Consider the following 15,963-nt stretch of genomic DNA (forward strand, 5'->3'; position numbering starts at 1 on the left):
TTTGGACTCTTCCCCACCCTATTCACCCTATCCGTGCCCCTCATGATTTTGTAAACCTCTGTAAGGTCACTCCTCAGCCTCCGACGCTCCAGGGAAAACAGCCCCAGCCTGTTCAGCCTCTCCCTAGAGCCCAAACCCTCCAACCCTGGCAATATCCTTGTAAATCTTCTCTGAAGCCTTTCAAGTTTCACAACGTCCTTCCTCTAGCTGGGAGACCAGAGTTAAACGCAGTATTCCAAAAGTGGCCTAACCCATGTCCTATACAGACACAACGTGACCTTCCGATTCCTATACTCAATGCATTGACCAATAAAGGCAAGTGCTACTCTGTCTCCCTCTGACTCCACTTTCAAAGAAATATGAACTTGCACCTCAAGATTGTTCAGGGCTTTATGAGGTCCTGCCTGTTAACTCTGCTTCTCTCTCTGTAAACTGCTGAGTATTTGCAGCATTCAGGTCAGTATCTCATAATGTGGCTTGATGTCCAACTTAGTTTGTTAACAGTCTGATAAGCGCTTTGGAATATTTTACTGAGTTAAAAGGGGCTATGTTAAAGTGCAGGTTGTTGGTGCCACTGAGTGCCCATAGTCACAATCTCCTTTAATGGAAGAGCTGGTGGGATCGTTGTTTAACTCCCCAGCATCCAATGTAGATGCAGAAACTTGCTAAATTCTTCTTTGAGCGAGTTCAGAGTCGAACCCAGTCGAGCAGCACCCAATTCTAACACTTTATCATCTATAGCAGCCTTCTTGAGGACTGAAACACTGTAAACCAGTCTAACGCTTCTTATTAATGGCTTTACTGTGGCTTTCCCAGAGAATTCATTAGACCACACGACCTCTGTTCCCTGAGAAAAGTTTGCTTTTGTTGAAAATTGAAGGTGCAGAAAACGGGCTATTCAGCCCTTCGTATGTCGTCATGCCTCACATGAACCTCCTCCCACTTTCCTTCATCTAACCCCATCGATGTATTGTTCTGTTGTATCCATCCTCTTGTGCTTAATTAGTTCCCCTGAAATTTATTCATTCACCCGTCATCTCTGCCATTGGCGGGTTCATTGCTCATTGTCAACTGATAGAGCTGTGCTTTCATGGTTTGTACTGTCAGGGTTGACTCACCGTGACCTCCTGCTCCTGGGGAAAGGCAAGGAAACTAACCTTGGCAGAGCAGGAGTTGAACCACAAACTGGCTATTTAGCTGCCTAAGCTAAACCCCACCCTCTTCCCTTTTTTACATCCATTCAATCCCTCCATCTGCTAACAGCCTCCATCCTTTAACACTGCTCTGCAAACCACAAAGACTCTGGTCACAGGCTTATGAATGTTTCTCGATCTCAAGTTAGGTACCTATTGGTGTAACAACTCTGTTCAGGGACCTGACTACCAAAGAGTTCACCTACATTTACAATGAGCCTTGACTGGCTCTAGGACATCCATGAATGCATTCCATTGAATGACGTACAAGGTGACCCCCCCCCCCCCCCTGTATCCATGGAATCGTTTTCCGCGGTCTCAGTTACCTGTGGTTTACTGCGCCTGGAACGCATTACAGGGAACGTTCTAGAACCAGGGACCAGGAAGCTGCCGGGAAGGTACTTTTCCCATTTAAGTGAATGGGTTCGCTCCTATCCGTGGTTTTGAGCTTCGTGGTAGGTCCTAGAATGTATCCCGCACAGGCGGAGGTGGGGGTGGAGGGGGTGGGGCGACTGTACTTTCGACCCACAGTCGTTTGGTATAACTTGGGAAACCCAGCGGCCAATGTATTGACAGCAAGCTCGCACATCATAGCAAACCATCTGGTTTTGTGATCTTGGCTGAAGGAGACAAGTTGTCCACGGGGTAAACCAATTGTCACCAAATAGAATCGGGCAGTAAGCTGCACCATGTTAAGACAAGAGGCTCTTCTGATGAAGAGTCAGTCGTGGTTTGATGCTGTAATGGGGTACAAGCCAATTAGACCACAGAAAAGGAAACCAGATCAGTAACTGCTGAATATCATCATCACCGTGTCATGGTCTGTACTCTCCTGTTGTGGTTACAGCAACCTTGGCTCAAAGTGGCCAGACTACAGTTGATTGAATAATTGCCATCAATTATGGAAACTATATTGCTGCAAACAAAACAATCTTGTGGTAGTATTCCTACCCCTGAGCCGGGAGGCCTGGACTCAAGTCCCACCTGCACCACAGGTGTTTGAACAGATTGGTTTAAAATAGCTCCAAGAGGAAGAAATGGGGTTGGGGGCAGCGTACCCCTCTTCATTACTTATTCGTCGTTCGATCAATGTCACTAAAGCATTACCCCCCCGGTGGGATCTTGCTGTGCACAAACTGGATCCGCTGTTTGCTCATTTCCAACAGTGCCCTTGCTCTTATTGGCTGCCAAGTGTTGCGGCATGCCCGATGTTATTATTAAAAACAAAAGGTTTAGATGCAGGAATAGGCCTTTCAGCCCATTGGTCCTGCTGCATCACTCAGCAAAACCATGGCTGATCCAGTTGTGATCTTAACACCATTTTCCTGCCTGTCCCCATAACCCTTGACTTCCTTATCAATCAAAGATTAGTCTAAGTCAGCCTTGAATATATCCAATGACCCAGCCTCCAGTGCTTTGGTGGAGAAAATGCCACATGGTACTGACCATCGGAAATGAAATTCCTCCCTGTCTCCTTGAATAAGAGAGCTCTTATTTTGAAACTGTGTGTCCCCGTGATCCTTGGTTCACACACAAGGGGAAACATTCTCTCAGTATCTCCCCTGTTAAACCCTACTGGAATCTTACAGGTTTCAATAAGATCACCTCTCCTGGTTCTAAGCTTCCAACCTTTTCTCATAAGACATTCCTGATGAAGGGCTTTTGCCTGAAACGTCGAATTTCCTGTTCCTTGGATGCTGCCTGACCTGCGCTTTAACCAGCAGCACATTTTCAGCTCTTTCCTCATAAGACAACTCCTTCATCCCAGGAATGAGACCAGTGGACCTCTTCTGAGTTGCTATCAATGCAGGTATATCCCTGATTAGGTAAGTGGAGCTAAACTGTGCATTGTGTCCGAAAGTCTCACCAATGCCCTGAATAGATGGAGCACATGAATGGTGCCATTGAAATGCCAATTGTTTTGAATTGTAATGACACTCAAAGGGGGCTTTCTAAGTTTCCCCTTCTCCTGCAGAACAGTGGAGGACCAGTTAGCGGTAAAGTCCGCCGAGTGTATCGTACCTCGTTGTGAAACAGAGCCACGGGGTGCCTCACAGTGTCAGGGAGGGACCCAGGTTCGATTCCAGCCTTGGCTGACCGTGTGGAGTTTGCACTTTCTCCCCGTGTCTGTGTGGGTTTCTTCCCACAGTCCAAAGATTGTACAGGTGAGGTGGTTTGGCAGTGCTAAGTTGTCCTTTTGATGTGCAGGCTGGATGGATTAGCCGTGGGAAATGCCGGGATTACAGTGGGTCTGGATGGCAGGTTCTTTGGTGAGTTGGTGTGGACTGAATGGCCTACTGTGTAGGGGTTTTATGAACCGATAGAACTGCCATGTCATTTTCCTGGGATTCCTGCCACAGCTTTTCAGGACCTCGGTGGTCTGAAAACTTGACTCATTGAGGGTAAAGATCCTTAATCATCCCATGATCCAGGGAGAGAAGCAAAGACCACTACACCTTGCACAATTGATGTTTTGTTCTTGCTGCATTAAGCTCTCCAATACGATTAGCTGTCTCTGTCTGTCTCAGCCTTTCCATTATGAGCTTTGGAACCGCCCCCTCAGCAATGCTACAGCTATACAACAGCTTACGTTTATACAGGGCTCCCCTTTCAGTGAAAGGTCCCAAGACTCCATTCACGGAGCATTACACAACAAGAGCTTGTCAAGGGACCCGATAAGGAAGACATTCAGCCAGATTAATGAATGTTTGGTCAAGGAGGGAGGTTTGAAGGAAGGTTGCAGATGGAGAAAGCATGCATTTAAGGTGAGGGGGAGGAAAAGTTCAAAGGAGTTTTGAGGGGCAAGTTTTTTTTTTACACAGGGTGGTAGGAGTAGAGACAGGGGTAGTTTTGGAGACAGAAACAATAGCAACATGTAAGGGACTTTTAGACAAGCACACGAATATGCAAGGAATGGCGGGCGTAAGGATCAAAGGCAGGCAGAAGGGGTTAGCTTAATTTGGCGTCATGTTAGGCACAACATCGTGGGCCGAAGGGCCCATCCCTCTGCTGTACTGTTCTGTGCTCTAAAGAGAGGTACAGAGGTGTACGGATGGAAATCCTGAGCCTGGGGGTGTCAATGCAACGGAGAGGACAGCCACCAGTGGTAGAGCAGTTGCATGCGGTCAACAAACCTTCTGAACGTCACAGCTACACCCCAAGTACAGCAGTGGTTAAATAAGACAGCTCCTCCCCACCATTGCCATGCTAATAAATGTTAGCCTAGTCAGCAATGTCCAGGTCCCAGAAAGAAAGTCTAAAGAGTTGTCAGAATTAGAGGAACGATTTTTGTTTTCGACCTGTACATTGAGGAATTACCCCAGGTTTAATTTGCGCATTGAGAGAGGTTAATATTGGGAATTGAGAGGTCTTTGAGAAAAAAAGGGGCCATAACATAATAGAATTCTTCATTGCAATTGAATGTGAGTTGTCCAAACCGAAACTAGGGTGCTGTCTAAACAAAGGAAGCTCTGAAGGTGTGAGATCTGCACTGGCTGGGATAGACTGGATAACTTAATTAACAGGTATGATAGTGGATTGGCAATGGTTAACAGTTAAGAAATGAATGCGTGCATTGTTGCAGTTAAACACCCTTCCTTGGCAAAACAATGCCACAGGACAGATGGCTCAACCATGATTAATAAATCAAAATTAGAGATATGATCCACTCAAAAGAGGATTCTCTTAACTTTGCTAGAAAATATGCCTCTGCACACATCAAACTTGCTGAGAGGGGAGTGTAGAACCTAGCTCCTGGAACTTGCCAGATATTTGTGGTGATGTTGGTCGAGGGGAAGCTGGGGAGAACCCGGCTGCACTTCTGCTCCGGACTCTTTTGCATCCACCTGAAAGGGGAGAAGGCGGACCTTTTTTTTTAATATCTCCCTCGTACAATGGTACATCTGAAGGTGCAGCACCACCTGAGTGCTGTGCTGGTGTCTCAGCCCCAGGTTCCATTCTCGGGCCTGAGGCTTGAGGTGACATGAGAGGGGAAAGTGCGTTCCGCTGAACGGTGCCGACACAGTCGGTTCATACAGAAGAGGCACAGGAAGGGTCGCCACTTGCCATAGAGCCGGGTGGGTGGGGATGTGGGGGCACGAGGTAAGAACTGAGCTATGCCATGCTCACCAAAACCCCGCCCCCTACCAACCGGTTCCTTTGATTGGGAGCAACTGTGGGAATGCCAAAGATTGGAGGTTAATCACAAACGTCTGGAATTCTTGGAGCCAGAGATTCAGTTAAAACAATGGCCTTTTTTAAAATTGTTGTTGCTCTGTACAACATACAGTGTCGCACACCTGGAAATCCAGATGGACTGCTGTATAATATGTAGATCGAGAGTTGCACATTCTTTCCCTGACTATAACTCGGCCCGGTTTATTATTACTTTTGCTCATACGTGGGTTGTAGCTCTTAAAGTGACACATTCCAAAAACCATTAGCATAGATGTGCCAGTCAAAAGTAGACCATCTGGTTCAACTTTATCCTCCACATAAGCACCCCGTCATCCCACTGTATCTAGTCTGCACAGTCATTTAAAATCGATAATAAAATGGGATTTTGTCTGTATGTGTGAGCAGTCGTGAGTTGGAAGGGGTCTATTAGTTCGTCCCTCATGCTTATTTCTGGTGTATGATATGTTACAGTTCACACCTGGAGACTGAACTGTGGTGACACATGCATGTTATTGTCTGAAGCTATGGATAGCGATGGTGGATGCCAAAGTTGTTGTTCCCACAAATTACCGACCAGAAAGCAGAGAGGACACAATAAATGATCTTTTTGTCCCCAGTTTGTGATGAGTGGAATGTTGCAAAGATCAGTTCTGGGCCTCGACGTTTTGCAGTTTATATCCAGGTGACCCCCAAATCTTGAGCATCTGACCTCTGACCGCTCAGTCACATGAATCATAGAATTCCTATAGTGTGGAAGCAGGCCTTTTGGCCCATTGAGTCCACACTGCCCCTCTGAAGAACATCCCACCCAGCCCTCCCCACCCAGTCTATGTAGCCCTACATTTCCCAAGGTTAACCCACCTAGCCTGCACATCGCTGGACACTATGGATAATTTAGCATGGCCAATCCACCGAACGAACACACCTTTGGACCATGGAAGGAAACCGGAGCACCCAGAGGGAACCCACACAGACGTGGGGAGAATATGCAAACTCCAAATGAACAGTCGCCCAAGAGTGGAATCAAACCTGGGTCCCTGGTGCTGTAAGGCAGTAGTGCTAACCTCTGAGCCACCATGCTGCCCATATGAGCAAGGTCCCATATTTTTAGTAATATGTTTGTCCTTACGACTGGCTAGGTTATATTGTACTGTATTGTATTCTGACTTGCTGATGTAACAACTGATGAATGTATTCAGGAAGGGAACCTGTTTACAACCCTGAGACTGCCGGTAAATAACTTGGCTGAAGGGATGTTTGGTAAATTTGCTGATGACACCAAGAACAAGCCGAAAAGTAAGTTGCGACGAGGACAAATGGAGGCTATAAAGGATAGAGAAGAGAGAGCAAAGATCTGGTAATTGATGCATCGTGTGGGGGAAAATGTGAAGTGGTTCGTTCTGGCTGGAAGAACAAAAAAGACATGTAAATAGTGAGAGATTGCAGAGCTCTGAAATGCACGATTGCAAATGTAGGGACAGCAAGTAATTGGGAAAGCTAACACAATGTTATCATTCATGGTGTGAGAAATTGAATACAAAAATACAGAGGTTATGCTTCACTAATAAAGGGAACTGGTGAGACCACATCTAGAGCACTGTGTACTGTATTAGTCACTGCATTAAATGAGGGATGTAAATGTGTTGGGAATGGTTCAGGGAAGGTATACCAGACTAATAACTGGAGTGGGTGAGTGAGTTACCTCGTGAGAAAACATTGGGGATTCAAGGCTTAAGTCAACAGGGGTTCAGAAGACTGAGGTGACTTGATTGACACATCAAAGATCCTGAGAGAGGTTAATATTAGGAATTGAGAGGTCTTTGAGAAAAAAAGGGGCCATAACATAATAGAATTCTTCATTGCAATTGAATGTGAGTTGTCCAAACCGAAACTAGGGTGCTGTCTAAACAAAGGAAGCTCTGAAGGTGTGAGATCTGCACTGGCTGGGATAGACTGGATAACTTAATTAGGGCTACATAGACTGGGTGGGGAGGGCTGGGTGGGATGTTCTTCAGAGGGGCAGTGTGGACTCAATGGGCCAAAAGGCCTGCTTCCACACTATAGGAATTCTATGATTCATGTGACTGAGCGGTCGGAGGTCAGATGTTCAAGATTTGGGGGTCACCTGGATATAAACTGCAAAACGTCGAGGCCCAGAACTGATCTTTGCAACATTCCACTCATCACAAACTGGGGACAAAAAGATCATTTATTGTGTCCTCTCTGCTTTCTGGTCGGTAATTTGTGGGAACAACAACTTTGGCATCCACCATCGCTATCCATAGCTTCAGACAATAACATGCATGTGTCACCACAGTTCAGTCTCCAGGTGTGAACTGTAACATATCATATACCAGAAATAAGCATGAGGGACGAACTAATAGACCCCTTCCAACTCACGATCCTTTGCTATATTAGATGTGAAGAGGATGTTTTGTCTCGTCAGAGAATCTACAGATCACTGTTTCAAAGCTTTGGGACTGCCTGTTTAAAACCGAGGGGGGAGTGTTTTTCATTCAGAGGCTTTGTGAACTCTCTCTTTCTGAAAGGGTGTTGGAAGGCAGAGTATTTTTAAGGCAGGGGCAGACATTTTCTTGGTGAGCAAAGGGGTGAAAGGACAGGGCTGTGGATCCGAGATTACAATAGAGCAGCTATGATTTTATCAAATGGTGGAACAGGCTTGCAGGGCCAAATGGCCTACTTCCTGTTACTAATTCGTATCCATTTCTCCTGCTGTTACCACTTTTAGATTAGATTGGATTACTTACAGTGTGGAAACAGGCCTTTCGGCCCAACAAGCCCACACCGACCCGCCGAAGCGCAACCCACCCAGACCCATACCCCTACATTTACCCCTTCACCTAACACTATGGGTAATTTAGCATGGCCAATTCACCTAACCTGCACATCTTTGGACTGTGGGAGGAAACCGGAGCACCCGGAGGAAACCCACACAGACACGGGAAGAATGTGCAAACTCCACACAGACTGTCGCACTTCTTGGAATGATTTCAACAATCCTCCAATCCTGTTTTAACCACGATATCAGCACGTGTTCCTTGGCCATCATATTCTGGAGTGGGATTCGAACCCAGCTCAGAGGGAAGGATACTACCCACTGAGCCTCAAAATCACCAGATATAATCTCCCCCTATTTCACCTCAGCTACTCCATGTTGTTGTAACTTCCCCATTCTTGTCTGCCCCAGGTGAGGAAGATTCTCTCGAACTTCGTTTAGTATCAGAGTGGTGTGGCAGCAAGCCACGCTGACCCTCCCCAGAGCATCCCACCCAAACCCACCCCACTACCCTATCCTGTAATCCTGCATTTCCCATGGCTAGGCCAACTAACCTGCACATCCCCCATGGGTACTGTGGGCAATTTAGCATGGCCAATCCACCCAGCCTGCACAATTTGGACTGTGGGAGGAAACCCACACAGACACAGGGAGAATGTACAAACTCCACGCAGACAGTTGCCTGAGGCTGGAATCGAACCTGGGACTCTGGCACTGTGAGGCAGCAGTGCAAACCACGGAGCCACCCCATCATCAGATTAAATTTATCATCAGGTTTATTAGCATATGATTCCCTAATTCTAGACAATAAACATTTTCTATCCATCAGCTTTATACCCTTCCTAACTATAAAGACCTCTCTCTGAGGATCAAGTCTTACCTTTCTCTCTTTTTTCCCCCAGAGTCTGTTATTGACAGTAAAGCTCTTAATTCTAACATGGTCCTTTGTACCTCTGTACGGTAATTTAGTCATTGACAGAGACAGCACAGGAACAGACCCTTTGGTCCAACTTGTCCATGCCGAGCTAATATCCTAAATTCATCTAGTCCCATTTACCAGCACTTGGTCCATATCCCTCCAAACCCTTCCTATTCATATACCCATCCAAATGCCTTTTTAATGTTGCAATTGTACCAGCCCCCACCACTTCCTCTGGCAGCTCATTCCATACACGTACCACCCTCTGCGTGAGAAAGATGCCCCTTTTAAATCTTTCCCCTCTCACCATAAACCTATGCCCTCTAGTTTTGGACTACCCCAGTCTTGGTGGGAAAAGACCTTGCATATTTACCCTATGCATGATTTCATAAACCTCTATAAGGTCACCCCTCAGCCTCCGATGCTCCAGGGAAAATAGCCCCAGTCTGTTTGGCTTCGCCCAACAGCTCACAGCGTCTGGTCCCAGCACCATCCATGTAACTCTTTTCTGAATCCTTTCAAGTTTCACAGCATCTTTCCTACAGCAGGGAGACCAGAGCTGCACATAGTATTCCAATGGGTCCATCGTGTTTGTTTGCAGATCGAAAGAGTCAGATGCAGGAAAGGAATCCTGAAGAAGTAATGCTGAACAAACCTAGGTTTTCTAATCTAGGTTTATTTGGAAGTACAAGCTTGGAGTTTGCACATTCTCCCCGTTTCCTCCGGGTGCTCCAGTTTCCTCCCACAGTCCAAAGATGTGCGGGTCAGGTGAATTGGCCATGCTAAATTGCCTGTAGTATTAGGTAAGGGGTAAATGTAGGGGTATGGGTGGATTTCGCTTTGGCGGGTCGGCGTGGACTTGTTGGGCCGAAGGGCCTGTTTCCACACTGTAAGTAATCTAACCTAAAGGTTAAAAGGAACATGAGCCTGGTTGAGATGCTGTGCCTGATTCAGTGGGGGGAGCGGACTGACTAGAAAATGAGGCTAAGGGAATGAATGGATCATGGGACTCCATTTCAAGCCTGAATTTCTAGGATTTTTAAAAAATCTTTGACGATGGAGTTTTTGGAGTCCCCTTCCTCCTAAAGGCAGTGGATGGAAAATCTTGAAATATTTTTAAGGAAAGGTAGGTAGGATCTTGATTATCAAGGGAATGAAAGAATATTAAGGATATGCAGAATGTAGAGCTGAGGGTATAATCAGAGCCCCCACCAGCGCCACTCACCTGCATTCTGCTGACACGCCCCCCCCTCCCCCATAGCCCACTGTCACTATCCCCACCCCCCCCAGAACCCCGAGGGGAACACCACCCCTGCTCATGACTCTACCCCCATTCTCCCCACCATCACACTCACTCCAGTTATCGGCTCTGCCCCCACTCCCAGCTCCACACCCACACCAGATCCCAGCTCCCAGCCTTGCCGAGTTTTCACCATCTCTCCAGACCTCTCCCTCACTGAGGACGAACGATCAGTCCTCAGCAAAGGACTCACCTTCATCCCCCTCCATCCACGCATCAATGAATTTAATACACACTGTGACGTCGAACACTTCTTCCGTCGCCTCCGCCTCTGAGCTTACTTTCACAATCAGGATTCCCGCCCACCTTCCGAGGACCCCTTCGCCCACCTCCAACACACTGCATCCACCTGGACACCCCGCGCTGGCCTATTACCTGCCCTCGACCTCTTCATTTCCAACTGCTGCCGGGGACATTAACCGCCTCAACCTGTCTACCCCCCTCCCCCACTCTAACCTCTCACCCTCACAATCCCTCTGCTCCAATCCCAACCTCACCATCAAGCCAGCAGATAAAGGGGGCACAGTGGTAGTCTGGCGCACTGACCTCTACACTGCTGAAGCCAAACGCCAACTCGAGAACACCTCTTCCTACCGCCCCCTCATGACCCCACCTCCCCATCACCAAACCATCATCTCCCAGACCATACAGAACCTCATCACCTCAGGAGATCTCCCACCCACAGCTTCCAACCTCATAGTCCGGGAACCCCACACTGCCCGGTTCTACCTCCTTCCCAAGATCCACAAGCCTGACCACCCTGGCCGACCCATTGTCTCAGCATGCTCCTGCCCCACTGAACTCATCTCTACCTACTTCGACACTGTCCTATCCCCCCTAGTCCAGGAACTCCCCACATACGTTCGAGACACCACCCACTTCCTCCAAGACTTCCGTTTCCCCGGCCCCCAACACCTCATCTTCACCATGGATATCCAATCCCTCTACACCTCCATCCACCATGACCAGGGCCTCCAAGCCCTCCGTTTTTTCCTCTCCAGACATCCCCAACAGTACCCTTCCATCGACACTCTCATTCGTTTGGCCGAACTGGTCCTCACCCTTAACAATTTCTCCTTTGAATCCTCCCACTTCCTCCAGCCCAAAGGGGTAGCCAGGGGCACACGTATGGGCCCCAGCTATGCCTGTCTCTTTGTTGGCTACGTAGAACAGTTGATCTTCCATAATTACACCGGCACCACTCCCCACCTCTTCCTCCGCTACATTGATGACTGCATTGGCGCCACCTCATGCTCCCGCGAGGAGGTTGAGCATTTCATCACATTTACCTGGACCATCTCTGACACCTCCCTCCCCTTCCTGGACCTCTCCATCTCCATTAATGACGACCGACTTGACACTGACATTTTTTACAAACCCACCAACTCCCACAGCTACCTGGATTACACCTCTTCCCACCCTATCTCTTGCAAAAATGCCATCCCGTATTCCCAATTCCTCCGCCTCCGCCATATCTGCTCCCAGGAGGACCAGTTCCACCATAGAACACACCAGATGGCCTCCTCCTTTAGAGACCGCAATTTCCCTTCCCACATGGTTAAAGATGCCCTCAGACCACACCCCTCCAACCGTAACAAGGACAGAATGCCTTGTTTCCACCCTACAAACCTTCACATAAACCAAATCATCCGCCGACATTTCCGCCACCTCCAAAAAGACCCCACCACCAGGGATAGATTTCCCTCCCCACCCCTTTCTGCCTTCCGCAAAGACCGTTCCCTCCGTGACTACCTGGTCAGGTCCACGCCCCCCTACGACCCACCCTCCCATCCTGGCACTTTCCCATGCCACCGCAGGAACTGTAAAACCTGTGCCCACACCTCCTCCCTCACCTCCATCCAAGGCCCTAAAGGAGCCTTCCACATCCATCAAAGTTTTACCTGCACATCCACTAATATTATTTATTGTATCCGTTGCTCCCGATGCGGTCTCCTCTACATTGGGGAGACTGGGCGCCTCCTAGCCGAGAGCTTTAGGGAACATCTCCGGGACACCCGCACCAATCAACCACACTGCCCCGTGGCCCAACATTTCAACTCCCCCTCCCACTTTGCCGAGGACATGGAGGTCCTGGGCCTCCTTCACCGCCGCTCCCTCACCACCAGACGCCTGGAGGAAGAACGCCTCATCTTCCGCCTCGGAACACTTCAACCCCAGGGCATCAATGTGGACTTCAACAGCTTCCTCATTTCCCCTTCCCTCACCTCACTCTAGTTCCAAACTTCCAGTTCAGCACTCTCCCCATGACTTGTCCGGACTTGTCCTACCTGCCTAGCTCCTTTTCCACCTATCCACTCCACCCTCTCCTCCCTGATCTATCACCTTCATCCCCTCCCCCACTCACCCATTGTACTCTATGCTACTCTCTCCCCACCCCCACCCTCCTCTAGCTTATCTCTCCACACTTCAGGCTCACTGCCTTTATTCCTGATGAAGGGCTTTTGCCCGAAACATCGATTTTACTGCTCCTTGAATGCTGCCTGAACTGCTGTGCTCTTCCAGCACCACTGATCCAGAATCTGGTTTCCAGCATCTGCAGTCATTGTTTTTACCCGGTATAATCAGAGCAGCCATGATCTCATTGAAATTGGAGCAGGTGTAAAAGGTCTACTTTAGTATCAAACAAAGAACTGCTGTTGCTGGAGTTCTGAAATCAGACCAGAAACTGCTGGAGAAACTCAGCAGGACTGGCAGCATCGTCAGAACAAAAAATAGAGTTAATGTTTTAAGTCCTTCCGAACTGATAGTGAGTGAAGGTGGCATTTATGACAGCGACAGAGCGAGGGAGGTAAGATTGAGTAGATTGGAGACTGAGCCGAGAGAGAGAGAGAGAGAGGCAGTGAGGCAGGCAAAAGGATGGATAACAGAAAGCCGGGGGGAAAGAAGAGCTGACAATGGGGACCCTGAGTAAGTGAAACTGGGTTGGCTGTTGCAAAAGCAGCCCAGGTCATATCAGGGCCTGGGTGTGTGGGGGTGGGTAAAGGACATGGAAGGAGTTGCTCAGCGCTAAAATTGTTGGAAAGATAAAGCCAAAATCGTTGCGGCTGCTGTAAATCAGAAACGCCAACAAAAGTTGCTGGAAAAGCTCAGCAGGTCTGGCAGCATCTGTGGAGAGAAATCAGAGTTAATGTTTTGGGTCCGTTCTGAGGAAGGGTCACCGGAAAGGTTAAGCCTAACGTTTTTGAACTCGCTGTTGAGCCTTGAATCCTGCAGGGTCCCCAAGTGGAAGATGAGGCGCAGTTCTTGCAGCTTGGCTGGGACACTGTGGTAAGAGTTGTTGGCCAGGGAGCAGGCGGGTGTATTGAAGTGGCAGGCAGCTGGGAGCTCGGGGTCTCTTTTTGCGAATGGAGCGTAGATGTTCTACGAAGCAGTCACCCAGTCTATGCTTTGTCTCCCAACTGTACAGAACTGTACAGAACAAGGTCAAAAATCACACAACATCAGGTTATAGTGCAACGGGTTTTATTGAACACCTTAGCTTTCGGAGCGGTGCTCCTTCATCAGGCATTGGTGAGAGTGGGAGGACCTTTTGATACAGAATTTATAAGGAAAAGATTAAATGGTCATACAACTTATCCAGACAAATCGAATGCACCTCAGATGGCTCTTAAATTTTTAATCAGTTAGAATGGAGGTGCAGTTTTGATTGATTGATATGCAAATCCCAGAATTTCTTTCAAGTCACTGCCCTGAGATAACTTAGGGTTTTGTCAATATAAAGGAGGTCAACACGTCTGGTCTGACTTTGGGTTAAGACACAGACAGACTCCAAACAAAACCTTGTGCCTAAAAATGTCTCACCTCCACATCAAAACCTTGAGAGCCATTTTATGTGTGCTCAGTTCGTTTGCATGAGTTGTCTGACTCTTTGATCTTTTTTGATAAATTCTGTGCCTAAGGTCTCCCTTTCTCACTAACACTAACACTTGGAAAGCTAGTGTTCTCTAATAAACCCGATGGACCATAACCTGCTATCACATGATTTTTGACCTTGTCCAATCCAGTCCAACACCCGCTCCTCCACGTCACTGTAGAGGAGACATTATTGTGAACAGCGAATACAGTAGACTGGATTGTGTGAAGGAGAAGGTGAGGACTGCAGATGTTGAAGATCAGAGACAAAAAAGTATGGCGCTGGAGAAGCACAACCGGTCAGGCAGCATCCGAGGAGCAGGACAGTCGAGGTTCTGAGCATAAGCTGTTCATTAGGAATGTGTGAAGTGCAGGTAGAGGGTTGCTTTACCAAGTCTTGTTCCTTGTTAGTGGTTTGAATTCAGGAATGAACAACTCTGGTGTTTCCACAAGTTGAACAGGGCTGGTTAATCTACAAACTGCACCAGAGGTGACTGTCAGATGTCCTGGTGTATTAATACTTTCCCGTGCCACTGGGTTCAGAGGTACTGATTGAGAACTTCCCAGAAACATTGCATTCCTGAAATAGTTTTGATTTCACTTGGTAATTTTCCTGAAGGTGGGAGTAGCAGTGAAGGTTTTGTAAGTGGTTTGTTGATGAGATGCAGGTTTCACCTCCCAGACACTCGACACCAACCTTTGTCCACAAGCTGATAACCCACAAAGACTACTGTTTGTCTCCAGCGCATGCTTTGACGAATTCCTTTCTGCTGAGGTGAAGGATCTCGGTGCTCGCATTCCTGTCCCTTCAGTCAGAAAGTCACAGGTTCAAGTCCCACTCCAAGTACCTGACTGTGTGAGAAAGATATGAGTTTACATAGCGCCTTCTGCCACTTCACAGCCCTTTCGAAGCACAGTCTCTACTGCAGTGGTAGCCAACACTGCAGCCAATGTGCATGCAGCAACATCCCACAAACTGCAAAGTGATTCGATTCCAGAGAAAGGAATCTTGCTACAGAAGGAGCACATACAGCCCATCCCATTTATGCTGGCTCCGCGTAGACCGATCCACTCAGTCCCATTGCACCGCTCTGTCCCCATAGCCCTGCAAGGTTATTTCCCTCATGCACATTTCGAATCTCTCCTCCTCTGCACCATCCACAGTATGTAGCTGGTTTTCAGGTCATTTCCAATTGCTGAGTTAAACACTTTCTCACATCCTTCTTGAGGGCAGCACAGTAGTTCAGTGTTTAGCACTGCTGCCTCACAGTGCCAGGGACCCTGGTTCAATTCCACTCTTGGAGGGAGTGTGGAGTTCGCACATTTCCCCATGTCTGCATGGGTTTGGGTGCTCTGGTCTCCTTCCACCGTCACAAAGATGTGCAGGTTAGGGTGGATTGGCCGTGCTAAATTCCCCACAGTGTTTCAGGGATGTGCAGGTGAGGGTGGATTGGCCGTGCTAAATTCCCCACAGTGTTTCAGGGATGTGCAGGTGAGGGTGGATTGGCCGTGCTAAATTCCCCACAGTGTTTCAGGGATGTGCAGGTTAGGGTGGATTGGCCGTGCTAAATTCCCCACAGTGTTTCAGGGATGTGCAGGTTAGGGTGGATTGGCCGTGCTAAATTCCCCACAGTGTTTCAGGGATGTGCAGGTTAGGGTGGATTGGCCGTGCTAAATTCCCCAGTGTTTCAGGGATGTGCAGGTT

The 15,963-nt window shown here is 48.1% G+C and overlaps 1 protein-coding gene across 1 annotated transcript in view; it reads left to right on the forward strand.

Annotated features, from left to right (window-relative positions):
* The window catches only part of col18a1a (collagen type XVIII alpha 1 chain a), a 307,944-nt gene that overhangs the window by 66,959 nt on the left and 225,022 nt on the right, over window positions 1-15,963 (forward strand). The window lies entirely within an intron of this gene.

The sequence above is a fragment of the Hemiscyllium ocellatum genome, chromosome 7 (genome assembly GCF_020745735.1).
Source record: "Hemiscyllium ocellatum isolate sHemOce1 chromosome 7, sHemOce1.pat.X.cur, whole genome shotgun sequence".
Taxonomy (NCBI): Eukaryota; Metazoa; Chordata; class Chondrichthyes; order Orectolobiformes; family Hemiscylliidae; genus Hemiscyllium; species Hemiscyllium ocellatum.